The sequence below is a fragment of the Aythya ferina genome, assembly GCF_964211825.1.
Source record: "Aythya ferina genome assembly, chromosome: 7".
In the NCBI taxonomy this organism is placed as follows: domain Eukaryota; kingdom Metazoa; phylum Chordata; class Aves; order Anseriformes; family Anatidae; genus Aythya; species Aythya ferina.
In genome coordinates, this window is record NC_140302.1 from 2,317,179 (window position 1) to 2,343,095 (window position 25,917).

Consider the following 25,917-nt stretch of genomic DNA (forward strand, 5'->3'; position numbering starts at 1 on the left):
CAGCTTCTGTCAGCACATCCCTTTTAAAAAAGGATCTGACTTATCTGATCACAAACCCAGAGCTTTGTGTTTTTATTTCACTGAGATCTCATGCTTTCTAACCTGTTTTTCTCTGCTTTGCCCTCATTAAAATCTACAGACACCGACTCCACAGATAGATTAAGATCCTTCTCACTTTTAAGCAGACATGCAAAGCCCTTCCACAGCTCATTCATAATTCTTTTTCAGAAATCATTAATTATTTACATCGCTGTTCTGTTGAAGGCCACATTGAGACTCTCCCGCTCGCTGAGAGATTTTTTATTTTGTTATGCTATAAGGTCAGACCAGTTGTTTAAAGCGTATAAACAGACAGAAACGTAGTTAAACCTGATTTTCATCATTACTAAAGCATAAGCCTAGAAGTTCCATTTCATTAAAATAAGAAAGATTCTGTTTTCCGTCCCCCTGCCCGTCAATCTTCTACTCTCTGGTTTTAAAAGTAGTTGGGACCATAAAAAAAAAGAAAGGTTCTAATCTTAATTAGCACTGTGCTTCCTAATTACAACTCTAACTCAGTGAAGATCTTCACTACCATGGTAGTAGGGGCAGATCTTCTGAGTACAGATCATCATCACAGACAAAGAGCAGGTAAACCACACGTGCAACTCCCTTATTTGAGTCTTCAGGAGCTCCCAGCTGAAGAGACCTGGCCTGAAGCCGCTCTTGCCCCAGAAAGCAACAGTTCTGGCCATGGCAGGGCAGCTCTTTCCCTCTCCCAGGCAGGAAACAGGCTGCTACCTGAACCAGCGCTCACACAACACAGTATTGTGAGCCCACTATGGTGCTGTCTGCAGGACAAGCAGTAAGGACATCATAAGTTGAGGAAAACTAAAGCCAGCTGGAGCGAAGAGTAATTCAGTGAGGGATGCACTTCTGTTCTCCAGGTGGGAACTATAAATGTTGGGAAGCAGAGGAGCAGGTGGTTGTTGAAGAGGCTGGCAGGTGACATGACTGCAGCACAAGGAAGGCCCAGGAGGAACACAGACAACACCACACAGAATACCAGGCTCTCTGGATGGCGCCTTGGGCCCAGCACATACCCGGTCATGGGCGACCTCGCCCAGGAGCCTCTTCTGCTGCAGACAAATCAGTCCCCTAATGCAGTGACACCAGAGAAAACTCAAGGAAAATTCAAGGAAGCACTCAAGGAAAATTTTCTCCTCAAACCCACCCAAGTCTCACCTTCAGGTTATTCGGTAGCCTATGGTGATCCAATCTTTTCTCTCCCCCGTTTGTTTTTTTGAAAAGATTACTACAAAACTAACATTGCAGAACTTTATCCTCTCAAACTACACAACAGCTTCTTTCTACCAGCCTGTCACCTTCACCTCTTTGTTTCATGTTTCTATAACATCACAGTTTTCTAGTATATCTGCCCAAAATTTCTTCACCAAGCTTGAATGTATTACTTCAAAGAAAAATAACTGGTTATAAATATGTTTCTGCTTTAATACAGTCTCATTTCAACTTTTTCCCTTTAAAATTCCAAATACTGAAAAAAGTTCACGTAAAGCAAAGTGCAGAACGTGAGTTCACTGTTACAATCTTTGCTGTGACGCACCTCGCTTACTGTACATTACATGGTTGAACAGACACTAGAAATCTTACTTCCCATTGATATCTAAGCCAACGTTTCCTCCAAACACATTTTCAAACCTTTAATTGTCCATAACCCTGGTAAATGTTAACGTTTCACCTTTCCTACATCAGTATCAACAAATATGTCTTTACCCGAGGTCTCCCTTGGAGATGAAGGAATTTTTTCCTGTATCGATTACCTAGAGAAAAGGAACTGATCACATGTACATACTTTTATTCAACTTGACAATCAGGTTCTAAGAGAAGATGGGGTACCATGATTGCCATTAACATGCCAGAGTAGGAGCACTCACAGTCTCAGTTAATAGCTGCTCAACAATATGCAAAGTCCCACGCTCCCCAGTTCTGGAAAAGTTTTGTCCTTTTCTCATTCCTCTTTTCTGAGAGCTACAAAAGAGCTGGGCAGGGCAGAGCCCGCTGTTGCTCCCCCAGAGACCCCAACAACCCTCAAGAACAGGAGGGGCTCTCTGCCTTCATCTTTTTTGGACACGTCCTTCTGCACAACCAGCTCCTCTTACATCTGGCTCTCTACGTGCATCTGTGCTCAGCGCCTGCCACAAATTTCCTTTGTGTAACACAGAGATCCATTAATAATTTAAGATTAAAAAGGAAGCCAGGGGCAGGAACATTCCATTTTTGCTCATGCGATAGATGCTACTCCGCTAGTACGTCAACTCAAGTTATCTTTGTGCACGCTACGTTAATTCAGCAAATTGCTTTTCAAACAAAGTCCATTCAGAAACTGCCCGGAGAATCTACACGAGAAAAAAAAAAAGTTAAGTTTTTAAGGTGAACGTGCCAGATTAACACCCAGAAAGAGAAACGTGAAGAGATTCTCATTTAGCCCATCAAGTTTTCCAAACGGCGGGGGCAAACAGGGCAAAAGGCATAAGGCAGCCCTCCTCACCAACGAGTCCGACTCACACCAGACGTGCCGCTAAGCGTCCCAGCGCCGTCCCCACACCGCGGAAATGAACAAAACGAATAAAATACTTCAAGAAGGAATGGAAGGAGCGCGGCGGCGGCACCCGGCGGAGCCGCCAGCGCCCTGAGCCCGGCCGCGGCCAGGCGGGGACCGAGGCCGGGCAGGTGCCGGCTCCCCGGGTCCTCTCCTCAGCCGCCCGTGCGGAGCGGAGCCGCCCCGGCCTCCCCCGGCTCCCTCCCGCTGCCTCCCCTCACCTCCTCTCCTCTCACCTCAGCTCCAGCCGCCGCCGCCGCCGCCTTCTCCTCAGCGGCCCGGCCCCGCCAAGCGGCCCCTGGGCGGGCAGAGCCGTCACGTGAGCGCGCTCGGGCACGCGGGGCCGTTAGAGCCGTTAGGGCCGTTAGGGGCCGTTGCGGGGCTTCCCGCCTCGCGCTTCCCGCCTCGCGCTTCCCGCCTCGCCCCTCGCCTCAGGTGAGGCGTCGTGGCCCCGCCGCCTGCCTGAGGGAACGCCGAGGGGCTGCCCGGGCAGGGGGCTGCTGCGGGGCTCTGCCGAAGGTCCCCGCGCCCTCCTGGGCACCGCTGAGGGGCTGAATCCCCCTGCGGGGGGTGTCTGTGTCGGACGTTTCTGTCAGCTGAATAAACTCGGGTGTGCGCCTCGGTTTCCTCACGCGTTTTCGTGCTGAAGCTGAATCCCAGCTAAAGAGGAGCGGTGAGTGCTCTGCCACCTCCTCCTCGCTGAGCGTGGCCTCTGGACCAGCAGTGCAGCGACAGAACTCTTTAAAGAGAGAAGTTCGAGGGAAACCACGAACAGCCGAGCTTTGTGCAGTATCTCAGAAGGTTGTGGGGTGTATGGCGTAGTTACAGCGCAGGGAATGGCCCAGTGCTCTGGCAGGAACGGGGCCATCTCAGCTTACCTCATGTCCTGATCTTTCTGTCTGGGGGCTCAGCGAGGGTTTGGAGGACTGGTGGGGGATTCAGCCTTGGTGCGCCTGCTGGTGCTTTGTGTCTCTCAGCAGGTACGTTTAATCTTAGTTATTGAGGGTTACTGACAGCATGGGTCTTCTGAGGAAAAAAAAAAAAAAGATACAGGGTCTAAAGACAACACAAGCTAGCAGCATTAAAGGTTTGCTGTCAAAATGCTCCCCCGTTTCAGTGGCAGAGCTCAGCCACGCTTCTGTTTAGAACTAACAAGTCTATGCCCCAAATCACATAAACCACAGCAAAAGTGGAGTTCATGGAATTTGCTTTCTGTTTTTGATGCTTTATATTCCACGTGCTTTCCTGTGTAGTCATGAGGGCCTGAATGGCCTTACCTGCTATCAGCAGCGTCGTGCATATGCTGTACGGTGCAGTAGGGGGGATTAGCCTGTGTGGAGCGCCGCGCAGCCTTGGCTAGTCTGCCTCCAGCACATACATCATTGCCATAGAGTACTGCCAAGCACCAGCATACCCTGTGCTGTAACTTTGAAAAACAAAAACAAACAAACAAACAAAAAACCACATGGAAGGATAATCACAGGATTTCAGGAACTAGGTCGTACTGTGAGCCCCTTGCTAAGGGAACAAAAAGAAAAGGTGCTAACAACTTCGCTAAATGTTAAGATTTTGAATAAATTCTGAAAGTGAATCACCTTTATTGGTTGTGTGGTATCAAGGGAAAAGAAACATTGTTGGGCCACAGTTATTCCCTAGAAATGGAAGGATTATTTTGTTTGGGAAGAGTTTATTCAGAGTTCTGTTAACACATGTTTAAAAACCCAGTAAGGAAGCTTCCACGGTGCTTCCACAGCATGTGAGTGCAGAAGCATATAGTTGTGCAATTTCAATGAGTACGTGCAGTCTAAATTCCTGTAACTCACGCTGGAAACACACTATTATTTGCAAGGCAATTGGAGCAGACAGCAGAGCTCACAAGGTTATCATCTGCGTCTGTTCAGAAGATGGCCTCAAACCTTGTATTGGCTAATATTTTTAGCTCTGCTAAGTAAACTCATGTAAGATAAAAGTCAACCCATACAACAGGTTATATAAATTGCTTTAAATCAGCTGCTTTTTGTGAACACTGAATAAGTTGCTTCTATTTCTTTCCTTTCTTTTAGCACTTGAAAATGAATTTAAGGTGTGTGAAAGGTGTGTGACTGACAGTTCTGGAAATTGAACTCCCATGTTTAATCCCAGACGAGGTACAGCACAAGCAAGCTGCTCAGTGCTACTGGGGAGAAAACGGTTAGGCCAAGGGTAGTCCATTCACTTACTTTCTCATGCCTGCAAAGGCCAGATATCCTGGGAATTGTGACTGACAATTCACTTCAAGACATAAATGGGAATATATGGCTAGGCCAGGTAGCTTGATAAGTACTTTGAAACCAGTGTAAATACCCTCTGGAAAGCAACAAAGAGAATCTGGCTGTTTGGGTCTGTCCATCAACTGGTGCATAAGCTCTCCATCTTTACAAAAGCCTTTGGATCATAGGGATGAAATAGGAAATGCATAATGTGAGTAGTCGTAAAAAGACACTTAAAGACTACACTATAAGATTAATCAATGATTTCTTAATCACTGATTGCATGATGTACCAGGATATTATGATAAAGTAAATGGTAATAGGTATTGTCTTTCTAGGCACACCAGCTTTTCATGGATATTGAGAGTAATACAATTTGATACATTTCCAAGATATATTTCCTTAAATATCAGGCTAATTGTTAATTTATTACAAGAGAATGCTAAATGTATTTTGATACCAGAATATCAAGATGCCAAAAGTTTGCTAGATTTTTTTTTCTAGCAAACACAGAGATAAAAAGGTTATGTGAAGGAAGCTGTGGAATCTTTGTCTGTTAATTAATGAAATATGATTTGTAAGTTATCAGAAACTGGTGTTGCACTTAATTTTTAAACTGTCAAGGTGTTTCCTCGCTGGCCTATAGTTACCTGGTAGGGGATATCTTTTTACATTAAATTTGTGCCTTGGATACTAAGGTTACATGTTTAATTCAGAAAAAGCAAGCATTTAGTAATTAATCTGTTTTCTAAAGTATGATTGTCCTGTTTCAGCCTTAGCCTACTGTTAAACAGTTCTATGGAAATCTTTACAGCACACTTGTTTTTACAAACTTTGATTTATGATCCTTATTGATTTTTGTAGATTCATTTATGCTTTTAAATACAGCTTCTTTTTGTGCAAAATTGCAGGTCCTGAAGCTGTGAGCAGACATGGAGGATGTGATACTATCCTTCAAAGTGGACATGGACTAGATGATCAGAAGCTGTGTAAGTTCCAGGCTTCCAGGAATGGGCCCCTAAGTATGTTATTAAATTTGCTGTTAAGAATAATCATTGGCTGACAGTTGTGTAATTTTTGTGACAGTATCTCTTGAACTCAGTCACAAGACGGGCTGATACCAGTCATGATGTCAAGACTGTGATTACATTGCTCCCCATTCACAGATATGGTGGTGACAAAAGTATTTATGGTTAAGAGTTCTTTTGTTGCTACACCATAGTACATGAAGTACAGTTACGTTATTCTTACTAACGTAGCTCCTGATGACTCATGTCTGGAGATAATAGATTTGGGAGAGGTTTTTGTTCTGTAGAAAAGTGATATAAAATCTGATCTGTGGTGATTAATACATGTGTCCTTTTCTTCAGCACCCACTAAGCACATCAGGTGGAGTTAGACTGAGTGAACTTTCTGAAAGTCCTAACACCTGTTTTCAAACAGTGCCTGGAAGCATGATGTGCGGGAAGTGAACAAAGCCTTTGTGCTGTGATAGAATAGGAAGGTTCATCTACTCGGTTCTGCAATCCGAGCAGTGGTGACCAGGGCAGTCATATATGGGAAATGACAATGAGTAGGTTGGGGCAGTGATGCCTCTAGCCTTTCCAGTTAGGTCTGAAAGCCAATGGCTTATTATGCTACAATTCATTTAGATACTTTTAATATTTTACTCTCTATTGTCACAAATGTAGTCTTGGGGTTATGGCTGTGGCTACTGTTCTCCACAACTTTGTGTGGCAAAGATCACAATGACCTTATGTCCCATAGGGCATCCAAATCACAGTGATTCAGCTACTTGGGATTTTTAGAGTCTTTCCTAGAAAGCCTCGTGATGTCTTTAAGCTGTAATACAACAAATCATTCCAGAGGAGTGAGAGGTTTTAGTTCTTTCCTACAAGGTTTTGGCAAGCCTACACGTAAAACACTATGCATAGTTCAGTGGGAGTTGTGAGCAGACCAGCAGCTGAAGGAGACATCAGAAAGCATACTACAGCATTTTGCTGTTTACATCATCTTTATAGGCTGTTATAAACATAATATTCTAACACTGAAGAAATGACTGCTGTGAATCACTTTGTGATTGTGTACTAGGGAAATCTTCTACGTAAGACTGGAAGAGGTTTGGCTGAGTAAAGATGCTGGCTTGGAAACTACATGAGAGAGAAAGGATTTCACTGGCTGGTTGTTGTAACAGTGAAATATTTTAGCCTAAGCAGAAATACTAGTTAGGCTGGAGAAATGCCAAACCTATAATACACAAAGTCTACTTTGCACAGAGCAGAGGGAATCCATCCCTACTTGAATCTCTCATAGCTTTAGGGCTCAGAAATGGGCAAGATTGAAATGACAGCAGAATTCCTGAGGTCTAGTGGTTCTTACAAATAAAATTGTACTTACTCTGCTTTGACGGATGGTTTCTGTTTATCCAGCATTACTCAAAGTGGTGTTTTCATACAGCTCCTTCTTGTTAAATAAAAAAGCTTATAACCATCTTGGACAAACCTATGAAGAATACACTCCGAAGAACTCTGGAAAGAACATTAATATTACGTGAGGAGGATAGAGAAGACAAACCTTTTTCCTCGTTAATTTCCTTGGTTTCATTAAACAGTCAGTGAATATGATCAGCCACCCCTAGGTAGTCTTCTGGAAAGCATAAAATCGAGCAAGGAATTTTTATGTTACTTAGTAATAAAACCAAATTGATTCAGGCAAAAAGAATATAAAGTAATATAGAGTGTTAGATTGTCTGAAGCTTATTCAGCCTCAAGTTCAGATGTAAAACTCAGAGCAAGAACTGATCAAAAATTCCTATCCCATCCATTTCCTACACCGGAACTGCAGAGCTTAGGGGTAGATTTACTATGGGGAATGAGAAGGGACTAAATCTCCATTTACGTGGGGCTGTGTGCCCTGCAATGTTTAGTAAAAGCATTGTGTCCCTAGAATCTTCCTCTGTCTAGCCTGAGTTGCAGAATTTAACCTCTGCTAGAATCCAAGGTGGATTGCAACAATGTGTAGTGTGTACAGTCGTTTACTCTGCCAATACAGAGGATTTGCACCAATGTAGCTGCATTCCTAGCAAATCCTCAGTATAACAAGCCAAGGCCTGAAATACCACCTGGACTTCTGGACTTGGTTCTCAGCAGCCTTTCAGCATAACCTTTCACCATGCAGTGAGTATGAAATGCGGCCAAACCAGAAGAGCACGGTTTTATTCTGCTTCATGAAGAATAAATGATCAGATGCAACTTGATGGAGAGTAGGTCCATTGCGAATTAAATATTCGTTAGCTGAAAACATACACTGGGTTTAATCAAATTACTTGTTTGATGATGCAGATTCTTGCAGGGAGCAGTCAGTTCCCAAGAAAAAGAGAGTTTTGTTTCCCTTCCTAATTGTAGTGTGATATGAATATCAGATTGTTTCATGTGCCTTTGCTCCTGATCTGGGACCAGTGAGGGAGATGAGAATTAGCACATTGCCTCCAACCCCTGTCACCTCCTGCCACTGAACCCCTTCTGTATACAGTGTGTGGGAGCTTCACCTAAGCATCACTCTCATGTAAGCATCTTTTTTTGTAGTGACTGTGCATGTCAGTTCAAATACTGCTTGCTGGAAAACAACTCTGGAGCACATACTGGAGCTGCCATGCTTGCCCCCTCACCCTCATTTATCCTGTTCAGTAGTTACAACAAACAACTATGGGTGTAAAGTATGATTTTGTTTCTGTCCTGACAAATACCTCTCGCAGTTCCAAAGGACTTTGGCCAGAACAAACCAGTCTGTAAAACTGTAGGAAAAACAGTGCCTTCTGCCATCTCAGAATATGATATGCATACAAAAATAGATACAGATATACCTGAAAAGGTATCACTGTTTTTTTATTTGTTCGTTTGTTTGTTTGTTTTGTAGCTCTCTAGCTGGTACAATATGTTACTGCAATTACATTTAATTGTCAAGTCTTTGAACCTCTTGTAAACATCCTTTCCAGAGCTGATAATAGGTTACTGTTCAGAAAAGGAAATTTAACTGTAAACACGCATGCTGGTCATTCTTCTGACTGTTTATGTTGTCTATTCTGTCTGTTTTCACTTTTTTGTTCTTTCTCACGTTTACCAGCTAAAATAAAATGTGGTTGTTTAGGTAACGTTTTTTCAACAGAAGTTTTGTTTTAAAGAGAACCCCAAACCAACCCTCAGGTTAAAGTAAGACATTCTGCATTGGTCTGTGAGTATAGGGGCTGCACCACCACATGAAGCCATCTCTCAGTTATTCCAAGTTTCCTTTATAAAGATTTCCTTTATGAGATGTGACACCAGGGTGGTAAAGGCTGTCAGTGAATCTTCAGATAAACGGTCAGACTCTGGGCTTCAGGGATGAAGGCCTGGCAATTGTGGTACTACAGCAGAGCCTGCCTACAGGGCATCCCGATTCTGTAATGTGGAAAGGGATTTCAGCTTGCAGCTGTGTACTGATATGCACATTCCCTGCCTAGTATGGGGAAAGAACACTTCTGTAAGCTGAGTCTTTGAGGCTGTTCTTTTGATCGGCAGGTCACAGACTGTGTTACTGGGAGCACTTCATTTACAAGAACTTACTCTAGCAAGTCAAAGATAGGAAATCAGCATCAGTATTTCCAGCTGTGGAAAGTTTCCTTCCTTTCCATCCCTGAATCTGTACTGTTTCTATATTGAAAGATAACATGGCAATCTGGCCCCTCGTCTTTTCTGTCATGTCATTTGTCCTGTTGTATACTGTGACTCCTAAGAACAGAAAATACAGTGAAAAACATGATGAAATCCATAGTTAAAAGCCCTGTTGATTATTTTTTAGACTGAAATTGGTCTATGAAGAAAAAACAAAAAAAACTTAGTAACATAGTGACATGATTGACTTTCTGCATTATTTGGCAAGGGCATTTGTATTTTGGTATAATGTGGGCCATTAGAAAGAGAGGTTAAGAAATATTTAAGAAATGTTTTGTGATTGGCCATGGTAAAATTGATTGATAAAGCACATGCATTCATCTGAAAACATTTCAGTTTTTAGTCTATTTCTGAGCTTTCAAGCACTCTTGTTAATTATTTATTGGTAATTGATCCGAGAATGAAAAGCAAGCAGCACTGCTAATTCTATAGTGACGATGATATAGATGCATGTCTACTTTTTAGTGGCAGAAAGAGGCAAAAAAAGCAAAAAGGCCCATGGCTCAAATCAGTAGAAATCTGAGAAATGATGATGAACGTGATGTTCAGTGGTTGCTGTTTCACACTTGGAGAACAGAGCTGTCATTTTTGCAGTTAGAAGGCTACCAGGAAGGGAAGTAAGTGAGCACTTCTGCAACTCTGCCAGGGCATCTTGTCTGGTTTATGCATCTCTATTGAATTCTGTGAGAGAATTCTTCCTCTGAGAACTGAGGAAGGTCCAATTTCACATTTGCATGTTCTAGGAATTTAGTAGTGTCTGCGCTGTGACAAGAATTTCCCCACAGTTGGGATATTTGTTGTCTGAAATTAGCTAAATGTTAGGATGAAACTGGGTGTGTACATATAAAGAAAGTGTCATGCCCTAGGACCAATTGCTTTTTAAGGGATTCTTTTCTCACTAGCCTGGATTCCGATGAAATATGCTGTGTTTTTCATCTCTACTATGTAATGGATTGGGGCTTTCGAGCTAAAGCCCAATTTGTTTTGTTGCCTGGTGCAATGCAGCAGCAGCAGCCTGCCAAATAGCTTAGGTATCAGTAAGAATATTGCCATGGGCTTATTAGCTCAAATGCTGACTTGGGCTGATGTGGTTCCGCTGCTTTCAGTTCTGGAGCAGCGTAGGCTTCCTGGGTATGCATGATGAAGACCTTCTGTCCATGTTCTATGGGAATAGCTGGCCCATTCTTTGTGCCTTATTTATGCTGATGAACAAGTACAGGCATTGTGTCAGCCCTAACAGATTCAGCAGGACAACATCTCTGACGGCTTTGCCCGTGTGAATAACTGAAGGCCTTGGGTTTGTAAGAATTCATTCTCAGAATTTACAAGTGAGGTGTGATAAAATCACTGTGGGTTGAAGGTAAAATAACGTGTATTGCAAACAAGGACTTTGCTGTTTAGCAACACCTGCTTACAGAACGTTTCAGTTGAGTTCATTTTAAGCCTAGTACTTAGTTTGCTGCCTCACCATTCGCTTTTTCCCTACCTGCAAATCATAGGGTGGCTGTTTGAAGAAGATTATGTGTCTCAGAGTGTGCGGGTGAATGGAAGGTTAAACATTTTGACTGGCATTCAGGTGCATCTTGTGCAATAAATCCAAGTGGTATCATATTCAGTCAGAAGAGTTTCCAATTGTGGGGAGAAGAAAAGGGAGGGGGAAGGTGAAGGGCAGGCTCTTGAGTATGTCTTCAGCGTTGCATTAGAAAAAAAGGACTTGGGCTTGTTGGCTGCAGCTGAGTTCCTAGCAGATACGATGACATGCTGAGTGTTTGCCCAAGTGTTCAGGAAGGCAAGGGAAAGGGGCTGGTACCCAGGACCTGTCTGTTCACGTTTCTCCTAAGGTGGCAGGCAGTTGAGGAGAGCTGGGAATGTGGCTGTATCCTATAAAATAATGTCTGTTTCTTTGCATGGTCATGGAGGGGCCCGATACATTTGCTTTATGGGTACTGTATTTGTATAACAAAGCAAGACACCTTAACAGGAAAGAAAAGGTCTTTTCTCTGCAGTAAGATGCTGGAATGTGTCCAGGATTTTGATGCACATAAATAAACAAGATAGCCAATGTTTTGTTAGTCCGAAGATGATGCTAATGGGTGACTGTAATATTCTTTTCTACATGGAGCTCAGGGGCTTAATGGGCTGATTCTGCCAATGATGTCTGCATTGCTATCACTGTACAGTAGCTAAAAGAAATGAGTTTAAACCTTAAGCTGAGAGGCAGGGAATCTCTGCATTTTTTTCAATTCCTGTTTCAGTCAGTGAAGTGCTCTCAGCATGTCGGTAGCCACTAAATGCTTTACACGGCATTCATGTTCTTGCCATTATGGTTGGAAAACTTTTTTTTATTTTATACATGATGTTCTTGAAAAGTAGACTATCAAGACCATTTCCAAATTATCAGTACATCCACAAGTCACATATGCTGGCTGTTTATCAAGATTTTCCTGTGGTGCTAGAACACTAGTTTACTTGAAATAACTGGGCTTAACCAACTGCTATTCTTTCTGGCTGCCCTTCATGTAGAATTGGGAAGTAACATCCCTTTTGCAGTCTTGTGCAGCTAAGATACGTAGGTTGGTGCCAGTCTCTGGTCTCTTGAAGTTAGTGATATTCAAAGCCTTGAATGTCTAGGTTATTTCATCTGATTGTTATCAAGGGGCAGGAATTGCATGTTTTGTCATCATTTAGAAGGTAGCTGGGTATAAACAGTTTGTTTTGGACATCTGGGATATATGATGCTTGTGCAGCTGGGCACAGTTAAATAGAGAAAAACAAACAAACAAACAAAAAAACAAACAATCAAACAACAAACAAACAAACAAACAAACAAAAAGGACCAGATTAAGTAGTTTTGTTACAACAGTTTAAAAATGTATACCTGCCTGGAAAAAAAGTCTTTCAGAGGGAGCAGATGTAGTGCAGAGAGTTAATAGAAAGGGCATGGGACAGGAAGCTTCATGTCTCTGTAGGCTGTTGGAGGGATTCCAGTAATAATGTAGAATCTGAGGAGTGGTAGGACACAGAGGTGGTGAAGCAGCTGTGGATGGTAATGCATTCCTAAGCAGTTCTGCAGTTGTGTGCAAGGAGTAAGAGGTACCAAAAGAAAGGCACAGAGACAAAGGGATGTATAGTCTGGTACATTATCCTCTTAAAAGTGAAGGATAGCCTGGCACTGTCCTTTGCTATCTGGCTTTCTGCAGCAGAGAGCACAACTGCCTGAGTACTTGTACTGGGTCTGGCTTCAAAACTGACAGACAGTCACTGAGAGAATAGTAGGGCTCCAAGGTCATTGCATGCTGGATGTTGGGGAAATGTAAACACAGTTTATCTTAGAGAGACACTAAAGGTGGCTTGCACCCCGCAGCCTGCCCTGCCCTGCCCTCCCCACCCTCCAATAAACCACGCACCTTTTTAGCACCATTTGTCATCACAGAGGGAGGCCTTTGATGACATTTTTATTTAGTTGCACACAATAACTGGGTGCAGCATAGCATAAAGCAGATGTAAACTAACTAGGGGAATAACATAATCCATCTATGTATAAATCTAGTGACATCTGCTATAGTTATTGTTATATCATGATCCTAAGGCAGCTCAGTTGGACACAGAGAGACAGAGTGTTTCCTCTAAATACAGAAGCTTCCAGCCACTAATAAAGGTATCTTATGTAAAATTTAATTTAGAATTTCATAGCTATCAGTTTCCTTACAGCTGCCTTTTCCTGTACAGTCATTAAAACACATATGTTCTGCAGATGCTGGCAGGGTTTTCAAATACCATATGCAAAATGGAAAAAGGACATTTTCCTTTAATGTAAACAATCTTTCTTCTTGCAATAAAGCACTTTTTTCCAAGATTTACTGGCTCGTTACTTTTAGTGACCATCATGGAACTTTCTTTCTGAAAAACGTGGAACACCTGTCCTTTTAAAACCCAGTCTTTTCAAGTTGTCTCAAATTTGACATCCCAAAATTAAGGTCCTCCAGGTGGATAACCAGTCTTTGGAATTCTGGCTATTACCTTTACTCAGCCCAGGTGACCCCTCATTGCAGCAAGGGGAGTTTTCTTATCATGAATTTCTGGTTAAGTCTTAAATCTCTCACTGGCAGAGTTGTTCTACCTCATGAAAAAACAAACAAAACAAAACAAAACACCAAAAACACATTAGCCAAACCTAAGACAGTGCTTATGAATCCAGAACAAACACGACAGTTTGACTCCATAGGCTTTAAATTACATTCCAAATAATTTTTTCCCTAAATGGTACTGTATAAAATGGCGTGTAATTTGATTATTCTTTTCTTACAAGTTTTGTACTTAGTGATCCTGGGCAGAAATAATGTTACCTCGAAAGAACCTACATAAGAATAATGAGGAAAGGAACTGTTGTAGTAATACATGTAGGTCAGAAAGAACTTGTGGCTGGGGGGATCTCTTATCAGCATTATTTTTCCTCAGTGCTGTTAATCTGGATAAAGCTAAGTAAATATCTTAGAAATGCTGGAGTTATACAGTGATACACTTATGTCCTGTACCATTGGTAGCCTCACCTAGCCCCTCACTTGCATAATTATTAATGCTAAAGCATAGTCCTTCAGTCAGACTCAAAAAGGTTATTTCTGTGTGAAATAGGGAATTACTTTGAGCCCAGGCGCAGAGTGAGATAAATTATTGTCTTTGGAATCCATTGGGAACGGGACCATCAGACTTAGAAGAAGATAGCTTACATGTTTGTTGAGATTCTTCTAGGACTTAAGTTGACCGTCTTCCCTCTCTGCCCTTATGAACAGACCGTTTGAAAGAACACTGAACATGGTCGTACCGTTTTCCTTCACCATAAGGCCTGGCAGTGCAATCCTGATCCTGATCCAACCATTAACTTCTGACTCTGATTCTTAGGTTTTATGCTACGTGCCTGGCTTTGTCAGTCTTTGTATATGTACATACATGAGTGTGTATATAATAACAGAGTTTTATGTCTGCCTGTCTGGAATATCCTGCTGTATTCATTTGTGGTTTGACTGCATACGCTGTTATGTACAAATAGACATACCAGAAGATCACAGCTACATTAAGGCTTTAAGGGAAACCATATGGAAAGTCATAGGTCAGTGAGCAGGCAGTGGAAAATTGAGCTACATTATCAGATCAGAATTTGAGTTTTGTGAAATACAGCGTGTAGCTGCAGCTGGCAACGTCTGCCAAAACATTGCATTTAGAGTAATTATGTAAAGGAAAATTAGATCCTCACACTGAGATTCAGTTGCTTCCTGGAAAAAAACACTAGCAATGGCACACTTTCTGTGTGCAGATTTCTATCACTACTCCAGTTGTGCAGGTGTGCTGTAAATCATTCTTGACTATTTCACTTACCATGATTAACATCAGCCATGTATAGTGTAAAGCAGAACTGGTCATTGGCAGCTTACACAAATGCTGCAGCAGGATAAGTTTACAGCGAGGCTGAGGCTAGTAGAAAGCTCCACTTGGTGGCTGTGGGCCTGTGGCCATCCCATATCAGGCTGATCAGTAGTGCACTTGGGATTTGTACCAGCAGAGAGTTCATGTTGCCTTCTGTCTGTGCCACTTGCAATAGAAGAGGGCCATTAGAGGAGATGGTGAAAGCATACTCTGGCAGCTCCATACTCTGTGAGAATTTCCTCAGTACAACAGGGATCACTCACATAAGTCAAATTCAGCAGACTTGAGGACAATTTGAGCATCCCAGAGAACAAATTGATCAGTGAGCTAGTTTTCCATCCATTTGATTGCTTTATTGAGCCAAAATTCCTGATGCCAAGGGAATCCCTGAGGTCTGACAAGTCTGGTGTGATAAGAGATGTTTGAGTTAAGCACTTCATGGATGAAGAGGACATGATGTCTCAAAACAAGTTTGGCTATTCTTACTTCCATTAAGAATCTGTGGTAATATTTGGAGTCTGCCTACAGGTTTTAAATGGACAGATCTCATTTCTCTGCTGTAGTATAATGTTTAATACACCAGGCACTATAATGTTTAATATACCAGGCATACAATGCATTGCTCATATTGTTATGTGTAACTCACTTTTTATGTGTATGGTGAAATAAAGGTCCCACTGCTATCAGGTTTGTAATTCAAAAATTGTTCGTAAACTAAGAGCAAAAAAAAAAAAAATTTACAGGCCAGTGAGTGAAAGGTAGCTGTAGGAATGCTTTCTCCAATAGAAGAGGTTTGAGAATTTTTCACATTTTTCAAAGGAAGTGAATGATAGTGCTTTACACTTGTATTAGTCATGCCTGTATTTACTGAACAATATATTTACTGGGTTTGTTTCTGATGGCAAATATTTGTGTCTTCTTATCATAGTCCCCCAGGCATGGTTCATTTTCTATCAGTTCATCAGCAATCTTCCATTTAAAATACGCCCTGAAAACCTCTGTCACAGCTGCTGCTTTTAGCATTTTTTTTATTATGAATGTTGCTGCAAACGACTGATTTGAATGAAATTCTCATTCATTCAAATGCTTGAGTAACCTTATGTATATAATATAAAAACAGTCCCAGGTGAGGGAAAAGGAGAAGTCATAAGAGATAAGAATCTAGTGAGGTCATACATACATATGAAGTTATTTATTGTTAAATCTGGGCATGATCATGTTAAACCCTAGCTTTGACGGAAGTTCATCATTCTGCCATCACAAGCTATGAATGTGTTCGTAATAAATTTCTGCAGCAAGCACTAACAAAGACAGCGGTTTGGAAGAAATTTGGCCAAAAGGCCCATTGTGCATCTTGGGAACGTAAAAGATTATATCAGAAGTCTGAAGGCTTCTGATGATTACACTTAATGATGATTACATTTTAAGTTTGGAAACCCCAAACTTAAAGATTAATACAAAGTTATTCACAAATCACAAATGCTCATTCTTGTCAGGCTGGCACGTATATTGCTTACAGCTTCCTCTAGTTCTTCAGGACTTACTCATGGGTGACTTACAATTCACATTGGAATGAATACTGTGTACAGTAAATTATGTAAGAAGATTGCACAAGGTGCCTCTTCCTTGACGTATCTTGCATTAAATTGTTAATCATAAACCTGGGGTTTCTGAGTTTCTAATAGCATGCACAGCTGTTATACAGCCAGATGAAACATTGTCTGAGGAGTCTGGTGAAGTTGTTCAGTTCTTACTGGCATTTGTTGAAAACTGTAATCAGCATGTAAACCAAAAAGAAAGTGAATTCTTGCTTCAAAAATAAAAGCTTGGTGTATGGGAAGGATGCTGAATTTTGAAAAAGTAGTTTATTTTAGCAAAGACATGTTTTTATTTGGTCTTTTCTGGACACATGACAAAGCCTAGCCCTAAGGGAAATCATTTGCTACAGCTCAGTGGTGTGTTGTATTATTCTCTGATGAGATTTGTTTGCTATGTCAGTTTTAAGAGCAGTTTATAAACAATTCATGTTGATCAAAACCAGAGGAGCTAAAAGATTCTTAAACATTCATTGCAAGTGATGTTTTTTTCCCTTAAAACAAATCCTCCTTCCTTTTTGTTAGCCTGACTTTTCATGAAGTTTTCTTGTACAGATGACTGAAAAAAAATAATGATCTTTTAAGCTGAAGTTGTGCATGTCAGCTGGAACATGCCATTCCCATCATACCCTTTCCCATAGTTATTAACCATAAGCCAGTCTATAAAACAATACTAGGTTTCTCTGCATGGGGTATAGTAACTAGCTTGCAATTTCACTGTTTTTTAGCCTTGCTTAGATTGTGCAGTGATATAAATCTTCAAGTAAAGCCTATTTCATTCCAGGAGATGTGTATTCCAGGCACATCGTTTGCTTTATTAGATCTTTTTTCTGCTCCTTTGGCATTCTTTTCCTATGGTAGATAAATGTTACACAATGTTTGTAGGAGGCAAGTAATTTTTTTTTTTTTTTTCCTATTGGGAATTATGAGAAATGCATTTGAGTGGTCTGTATGTGCCAATGTGAAGTTTATGTATTTGGGCTTCATCAAAACCATTAGTGCTTTTTCTTAGGCTGGTCAGGAAGGAACCAGGTGTAATTGCAGAAGGGTGATACGGTGCAATACCCATGCTGCACAGTGGCTGTGCATGGTTTCTGCATGCTTTCTGCCACTGTCAGATGAGGAGCAAGGTCTGTCTTGTGCACTGTGCCAAGGCTGTACAGTAGGCTGGGTGGAGGACCAATACAGCAGACTGTTAATGCCTCATTAAAACATTCTGTGACAGCCTCATAAGGCATGAAGACGTGTTGGATGTGGAGAAAAATAATTAAAAAAAAAAAAAGAAGAAGAAGAAGAAGAAAAGGACTGGATTAACAAAATAACATTTTGTTAGGTCTACAGACCCCATGAATTGTGAGTTGCCAGTGAAAATGAAATGCATTGCAAAACAGTTATGCTTTTTTGTGATACTGATGACTATGATGAAGCTGTTTCTATAATTCACATACTGAATCATACTGGGTTATACTGGATAAAGTGAAACATATTGCATAGTGCTTTAAGAAAGGAAGAGGAGAGGTGGACTTTGTAACATAATGATTCTTTATTTGTACCTACTGTGCAGGCTTTGAGTCACAACATTGGCAAAAATGTGCACCCGTTGCTGTGGAGTTTATTCTCTGCAGGGGCCAGGTTCTCCAGTCCAGACGCTTCAAGATGCTTTGATGGCAGAAAGCTTACAGGTTAAAATGTCTTACTACTGTGAATTCTCAAAAATGTGCCTTCACTTTTTACAGCAGGTCTTCCTATGCTGTGCTTTCTATCCCTACAAGGACTACAAGAATTAGTTCAGAGTAGTCCATGGACAGAATCTGTCCTACTGTATTTCTCTAAAGAAGAAGACAATTGTTGATTGAACAGTAGATTTTTCTTGAGGAATGACATGTGTCCTCCAGTTCTTTGCAAAGCCTTTAAGAGAGCTTGGAATTATTGTCTTTGCTTTTAAATGAAGGTATGGGGAGTGGGATATGCTACCCCCTCCTCATCTGTGCTCACATAGCCTGGCAGAGTTGAGCACAGTTCTCTTTCTGTGCTGGCAGTACCCAGACTAGCTAAATTCAGTAATGAAGGATTTTAGAATTAATAGAAACTTTCGTGCAATAAATATACTCCAAGAATCTGTTAATAAGGGTAGCACCTTCCTTTCCTTTTTTTCTATAAACAGCTGTGGTTGAAGCTTGCTACTTCTCCTTTCTGTCTCCTTTGCTGAGTACGGCGTCTTCTTTGCTAGCACACCCTTACGTGTCCTGTCATTTGCCCAGGTGGCTTAGATAGTGCTGAGTCAGAGGTGAGCTGCTAAGTCGGTGTCTGGGGTTGTTCTTTGTGTCCCAGCCCCCTGTGGCTGACATATGCATATTTTGACTGGGGCGGCAGGTTGCTGAACTCTGTACTTGATAGCATGCTGGAAACAGGCTTAAAATACTGCAGTAGGTGCAAAAGTCAATGTGGCACTGTTGATGCCTGTAATTACGTCAGTGTAGCAGTATGGCGTTCCACTCTGTTTTCCTCCACTGCAGGCCATATATAGCCTGCTACACTTTGATCCTCTCAACAAAACCGAATGGATTCCTTTTCTCTGTAAACAGCAGCTGGGTGAAAGGAAAGGGTGATGGAGCAGGAAGGGCAGATGTTCTTTTGGAAAGAATATGTGGCCTGGCTAAACTGCTGTGGTGTGCCTTCCAGTGATCCTCTTGTTATATGCATTATTGCAAATAAGACTCCCCTTGTTCTTGGCAAAAAGGACAGGCACTTACATCCAAAAAGCACAGGTAGCTTGCATCTGCTGTCACTTTTGAATGTGGATCTTCACATTAAAGGAGTTTCAGCTACACAAATGGAAGAGTTTTGTACCATCAGATGCAAAGCTGACTTGAAATGAGCATATGGAGGCATACATGTATAAAAGACTTACACTGAAGTTGAATGTCTCAGAGGGTCAGGGAGGACCATCTAATTTAGAATAAATACTTTCATTTTAAAACATCTGTTCTTGAACTGGGGCAAGTATCATGAAGCCTGGAAGATGGTGTTATCTTTTCCTATGTCATCCCACATTTTCTAAGCAAGTGTTCATAGTTCACATCTGTTTTATATACCGTCTGTTAGATTTACTGCATTCTTATCAAATACTAGAAAAAGAAACAAATATCTTTACACAAACGTGGTTATAAAATGCTATTATAATTCCAGGGCCTTCAAACACTCATGTTGCAATGAATAAAAGCAGACATTTCTGATTCATTTTGCAGGACAGAAATGGTTGTCACATGGCTCATACTGTATAAAGTGATAGAGAGCAGTTCTCTCTTTGACTATTAAATCACATACTTAGTAACGAGCATAGACTGTGAATGCAGAATTCATAACTATTACAATAAAGTGTGGAGTATGAGATATATTAAAATTCTTAGCATGCCAAAGGGTGTGAACTAGATTTGGAAATCTGATAGTGGTTTTTAACACCTCTTTTTAAAATGAGTTAGATGCAGAATAATCTAATCAAGATGTATATCCGAAGAATGAAATGAAATGAATTCAGAACCCAACTTTCTGCATCCAGAAACTACACATCCACGAAGTTCTCAAATAAAGCAATACAGAATCTAGGTTTCTTTTTCTTAGTGAACAGAGGAAAGGTGAGATATTTGAGATTTTAACAATAGGCAAGTGCTGTGGTTTTGCAAAACCCTTCTTTGAAAGTGAGCACTAAAAGCAATTGCAAATGCAAAGGCAAACATGACTTCTCATGTGCTGTCCATTCACATCAAGTCAACAGATTATGTGTAACTATAAACGTGTTTTTGATCGTGGTGGAGATGCAGGCCTCATGAAGGCATGCATGGCTTTGTGAATTTGCAGATAGAAAGTGCTTAACACTGCCTTTAGCAACAGCAAGAGTGCTGCAGGATACAAACACAAAGGATTTTCTAACCCTGTGAAAACAAACACATTCCTTTAAGGTAAGTTTGTTTTGACACTGGTTAAAGTAGATTGAAACAAGGCAAGCTTTTTTTTAGCATCCAAGGTAGGGAACTCTGGGGAGAAGGGTAGCTTTGATCACATAACTGGTCGGGTGAAGAGATCTCTCTTTGCCTTAGCAGGAAAGAAGGAGCTGCATTACCTTAATTGCTTTCTATCCTTTTCTCTCTCTCATCTTTATACTGTTATCCTGAATGTCTTTTAACTGTACAAACTTTGCTATTTTTCCTGTGGCTAAAATTTATCTCATTTTATTTTACTTTCTCTTAGTTAGACATCTACAGTAGGAATCAGTTCCCTTAAACAAAGACGTGTAGTGCCATTCCAGATGCCCTAACAGTGTCATTTCAGATGCCCTACATTTTATAAAATTTTGACTTAGGGCTGGCAGGTATGACAAATGACATAAGGGAAATCTTTGCTCTTCTGGAGCAGCTGTGGTTATGATAGGGCATCTCACATAGAACTAGACCCTTGCATTTAGGCCATAGACTGAACAAGTTATCTTGGCTCCTTGTGTAGTCAGAAAAGAGGGAGGCTGACTTTCAGGTGATGGTTATTCATATCTACCTTAGACACCTAGACAAATCATTCATCCCCTCAAAATATTTGTCTCTTGCTCCACCAGAGAATCCAGGTGACTAGATAAGTTTAGGACCCTAACTTGTGGATGGCACGAGTTAGCTATGATAAATCTTGTCCTTTGTAAACAAAACAAAACAAAACAAAACAACCAACCAAACAAATAATAAATTAAAAAAAAAAACACAGAACTTATGGGCTTTAAATATAATGAGCTTGATTTAATAGTATTGCTGAAATTTATCACTTATAGATGCGTTGTAGGAAATCCTGAGGATGAAACTGGCTGAAACTTGGGAATTAAAGGTGCAACTGGAAATTTGAATTAATTGGTATTTAAGGAAATACAAAAGAGGCTTTTATGTGGTTATGTTGAAGAAAGCATATCTTTTAGTACTAAGCCTCAGTTTTAAACTGGCTTGTTAATTGTCACCTGTCTAAAGTAGGTTTGTTAAAATGTGATGGACTGAGGATACAAATGAAGCATGATTTATGAGAGGCAACGTATATTATCTTTTATTAGACCTGCTATTCTATCAGGAGAAAACAGAAGAGTATTCATTACACAACCCACTCCTTTAGGTTCTACAAGCTTCTGTTTTCTTCCAACTATTTCAGTGCAGCTATTAAAAGATACTACTCCCCTTACAAGACTAGCCTCATTTATTGTGTAAGGAATGCAAATCTATTAATAGTGGAAATGAGGTAAGGAGGTCAGGACTATGAGTGGAACACAAAGTATAACCTTTAGAGCTGTCCCTGTCTCACTTCAATTAGACTCAAAATGATAAAAGGATTCTTTTGACGTTCTAAACCAGCATGGGAAATGTGGCAGTGAAGTTTAGTGTGATAGTTTCCAGTGCCATTTGAACACCAACAGCATGATTCCAGGTTTGGCCATGCTATTCAGCGCAAAGCTCCGAGAGGGAGGAAGGGACTATATATGTCCCTGTCATGTATCCCAACAGATGCACACAGGCTGTGGGATGAACACACACATGCCATACCAGAGAACAGTCCCTACGCTGCCATATAGTGCAAGTGGAGGCTGATGGAATGCAAGATATACAGTCCAAACTTGGAACTTTCCCATTTACACAGATATAACTCCTTGCCTAATTTTATGTTACCTGTTTGCTCTTTTAAATATTTAGGCATCCTTACTGATAAGAATTAAGAATCCCTCACAGTAGTTTTAGAGGATTCAGTCATTTTAAAACAAAATGAGAGTGGGAGTAAATATATTTTTAAAATTTTAATTTAAAATCTTAGGGCTTATTTATTTATTTTCAGTTTTCTAGGAGATAAGTGACCAGCTTTCCAGCATTTTGGGTTAGAGCTGCCAATAAGGACTTTGCCACCAAAAAGACCAAAGGCATTACTTGGTGACAATGATTCTAAAACAGTGAAAAAAGTCTATGCAAAGCTATCTGCAGAATTTTAGTTCTTAAAATGAGGTTTAATCAGTGGCTTACTAACTGTCTCCTGGGCTTGGACTCTAAAAGGTTTTCCTTCCCCTTGTTTGTTTTGCACACTGTTATTTTAAATATATGCAACTATCATGTTATTCCCTTGGTACTGGAAAATCTTGTGTAGACTGACTGCTACCTGCTGAACTCTGCATATTGTATTTGTTTCTTCCCTGCATTTCTTTGCTTGCTTCCTTGCATGTGTGGGAATATGCATGCATAGTTTCTTAGTTGGATTGCTTTTATATTATTTTCACAGACTACTTTATAATGGGTTTTGGTATGCTAGTGATCTCTGTCCCACAGGGTGAAAAATATTGTGAACAATGAACAGTTACCTACATGCTCTGGAAAGGCTGGAAAAAAAGAATTTGTTTTGTTAAGATGAACTGCAGACATTATTTGCTGTTGAAAATCATAGGCAACTAATAGTAGGTCTTATTAATAAAGTGTCAAAGTGTGCAAAGCAGTTACCAGATCATATAAGATACAGTCCACTGGAAATGTCTTGTCTGAGGACTTCGAGGATTTTTTGCCATATTCTTCTGTTGGGATATTAGTGATGAAGCTAGGTAAAAAATCACTTATTGTGAAGACTGTAGAACCTGCAGAAATAGGAATGTAGAAACCCCTGGAACTCACTTCTGGGCCATGGCAGCAAGTGTGTGAGAGATGTTGATGACTACAGAATCACTCATTCAATAGACTGTTTGCTGTCCTAGGACTCTGTGTACTTGACTGTTGTAGAGAGAAGGCTAAACATAGTCACTTATTTTAAAGGTTCCCCTAAGAATATTGAATTAATTAATCATCAAGTCAACATAATGTTCCTAGCCACAGTAAGTAAAATAGCTTGATTAATGTTTATTTCCATTGTAGATCTCAACCTGAAGGACTTCTATAATGCACGCTCCCGCAATATATGTTACTGATAAGGTAACTTATCAGCATTACTGTTACTGTCTTGATAAAAATTTTCAATCATTTTTTATTATTTATCAAAGTGTTTCGGTGGTAAAGATGTTTGTTTTGGCAGGTCTAAATACACAGAAATGTCGAGATGCTCTCACAAAGCAGTTTTGTACTTTAGGTATGAATTGCATAGTTTCTGTTTCACAACATGCTAAACTTTTTTATGATGATCGTAAAATTAGAATAATTGGATACTGCATGTGCTGAGATTTCTGACATTCAACATTCTTTGAAAGAAATGTTAAAAAATTGAAAGGGATTTCGTTCAGAGCTCTCAAATACCTGACTTTTGTTTTTAATTTCAGTGAATATAATTACCTTTGCCTTATTGAGCTAGTCTCTTAAAGGAAGGTTGATGTTTTAGGAAATTGTAACTTTACAACAAAATGCATGTGGATTATCTGAGGAATATTACGTCCAGAAGGATTCAGTAAAACATATTCTCACACTTCAGAAATCTTGGATTAGAACATGACCAAATGTTTCATGTCTCATGCTCCATCTTCATACCCTAGTTCTTTCAGTATATTATCATTTGAAGAATTTCTTCTGTCAATTCCTACATTCAAATGCTGCAGCTGAAAGACTGCTTTGCACATAAAAGCAAACTTGGAGAGGCTACAGAAGCCTGATAGATAGATTCCATTAAGGCCAAGGTTCAGATTAACATTTGTATATATTAGAAGCTTCGCTGTTGTTTAGAAAACAGATCAAGTATGACATTGGTTTAGTTCTGTGAAAAAAAATAAAAACATCAGAGATTGCTTTGAAATGTATTAAAAGCTGTAATGACTTCCATTTTAAATAATAAATGGAAGGTGTGAGATTGCCTTAAGCACTTTGTCTTTGAGGACAACAGAAATATGCAATTGAGAGGACAATACATAACATGGTAAGGAAAATATTACTTCACTAAAATTTGTCAAAAATAAAACGTTATTTTTTTTTATTTGGCTATGTATGTGCTTGTTTCTATTTATATATATATTGCTGTATCTATAGAAGAGAGCTTGTCACAATATCTAAAATACAACCCTTCGAGAATAATCTCCACTGTGGAGAAATTTTAAGAAAACTAATATATCTATAACATGTAACCTTTCAGGTGGGATCAGTGTTCTACATTTGAAAAGCGTCACAAATCCATTAAAAAGAGTAATATATGAAAATGTTATAGGTGGAGTAATATGTAATATTTTGAAAAATAAAATCATGATGCATGTTTTCTAGTCTTGTTATTACTTCCTTGCTTCCTGAGGCCAGGACATCTGATCTCATTGAATTTTCAAAGAATTGCTAGTGAAGTCTCTCCTCCAGCATGTAGCTGGAGTGCTTCAAGACATCAGGAAACACTAGATCAGGGCATTAGAGTTTATACATAGCCACTCTAATAGGCCACTTCAGAAAAATCTCCACATAGTATACATAGAGAACAAGTATAGTGCAGACTTGCTGTAGTAGCAAGAGGTTTCCCCACTAAGTAGTGACTGTACTCGTATAGTTTATCTTAAAAAAGTCAGTAAGTTTTGACACCAGGGTGGTATGACTAGTTGCATTATATGGCTTTATATACGTGCATATAGGTATAGCATAACCCTGGAAAATCTGCTATTTGTATCTGACCGTGTTAAAGCAGCAATTCAAACAAGTTAAGAGCTACTGGAATAAGCAGATTTTCATTGTATATACATAAACCTTTGTCATGTTTTCATTTTTAATGCTTACCCAGTGACCTCAGTCAGACAAGGCAGTAAAATTAGCAGAAATATCAACTTGGGTTGTGTATTGTTTAAGCAATGTTTGCTGTGTTTGGGAGGATTTAATAAATTAGACCTGTGGCCAGAGGATCCTAATCTGCTCATAGCTCCCAAAGAGCTACATGTGTACTTGATCTAATGCACTTTTCTTCTAATCCAGGGTCCTGTTTAAAAAGGGTAAGGTTGAGCAGAAAGTTTAAGTGTCTGCAGAATCGAGCCTTTATCATGCAAATATACGCATATATGGATGAAATATATATTTACATTCATATACACACACACACATACATACATGTGTTGGTTATTTTACACTTTAGAATTTGTGAAACATGACAGCTTATATAAATATAGTGGCCACTAATACTTCTTATGTCATAAATATCTGTTGGCAAAAATAAGATCTTTAGCTCTTACTGCAATTTTTCGGTAACAAATATTTTCCATTAAAATACAGAAGTCTTCAGCAAGACTCTACTCCTGGCAGATAAACAAATACGTATTCTCTGATCTGCTGACAGTAGAAGATAACGGTGACACTGAAGCTACCATCTTCGTCCAAGTATGATGAGGAAAGATGGAAGAATCA

The 25,917-nt window shown here is 40.1% G+C and overlaps 1 protein-coding gene across 3 annotated transcripts in view; it reads right to left on the reverse strand.

The window, feature by feature from the left end:
- RHOBTB1 (Rho related BTB domain containing 1) overlaps positions 1-2,912 on the reverse strand; it is a 50,410-nt gene extending 47,498 nt beyond the window's left edge. Inside the window, exons 1-2 of one of the 3 annotated variants that reach the window (XM_084526188.1) lie at positions 2,836-2,912; positions 2,326-2,396 (exon numbers count right to left, since the gene is read on the reverse strand). The gene's annotated coding sequence lies outside the window, so the exon portion shown is untranslated. The remainder of the gene's footprint in view (positions 1-2,325; positions 2,397-2,835) is intronic. The other 2 variants (XM_084526187.1, XM_084526190.1) reach the window with 2 other exon arrangements.
- Between the last annotated feature and the right edge of the window lie 23,005 nt (positions 2,913-25,917).